The following is a 934-nucleotide window of genomic DNA, read 5'->3' as shown; positions in this document are numbered from 1 at the left end:
CTCTCTCTCTCTCTCTCTCTCTCTCTCTCTCTCTCTCTCTCTCTCTCTCTCTCTCTGCTTTCTCTCTCCCTCTTTCTCTATACCGCCGCAAAAATCCCGACTTAGTTTCCACGCAAAATTGTGTTTTTGTTCACAGCAGCTTTTGGCACCAAAAAACAAAACAACAAAAAAGGCACCGAGATTCTTACAATATAAAATTTAATAATAATATTTATATGTCATGATTGTAGATAGCGTTGTTTCCAAACAAATATTATGTTCTTCAATCCGAAACTCAAAATGAAAGACAACTTCGTACAAAGATTTGTTCATAGATAAATGACGATGACATGAAAGGCAGAAGTTGTTGAATATATATAACGTAATAAATATTTCTTACTGATATAGAGAATTGTGATTCTCTCTCTCGCGCGCTCTCTCTCTTTCTTTCTATCTCGCGCTCTTTCTCTTTCTTTCTATTTCGCGCTCTCTCTCCCTTTCTGTCTCTCTCTCTCTCCCTTTCTCTCTCTCTCTCTCTCTCTTTCTGTTTCTCTCTTCACTTCGTTAATAAAGAAGCGTGGTGGGTAATGACTGTGTCCCATATCATCGATAGGTTAGTGGAAGCAGGACAAGTAAATGTTAATTATATCACAAAGGATGGCAGCACCAGCGTTAACGCTGGCGGCTGGTCAAGGTCACACAAGGTCATACTGACGTCATCAGTTTCCTATTGAATACATGAGTAAAAAAACTACTCAATTCATCTAGAATACTGCTGACAGACTTCATGATAATTGTGTTTGTAAAATGTGGTGTTTTGACAACGGGAACCACAGTCTGTGAAGCTAGCGACGGTTCTGCATAGATCAGTGTCTGGCATTGCTGACCGTTATATAGAGGGTTATACATAGATCAGTGCCTGTCATTGCTGACCGTTATATAGAGGGTTCTACAT

Source organism: Priapulus caudatus, unplaced genomic scaffold, assembly GCF_000485595.1.
Source record: "Priapulus caudatus unplaced genomic scaffold, Priapulus_caudatus-5.0.1 Scaffold1477, whole genome shotgun sequence".
NCBI classification, from domain to species: Eukaryota; Metazoa; Priapulida; class Priapulimorpha; order Priapulimorphida; family Priapulidae; genus Priapulus; species Priapulus caudatus.
Note: the sequence above shows the minus strand (reverse complement) of the source record.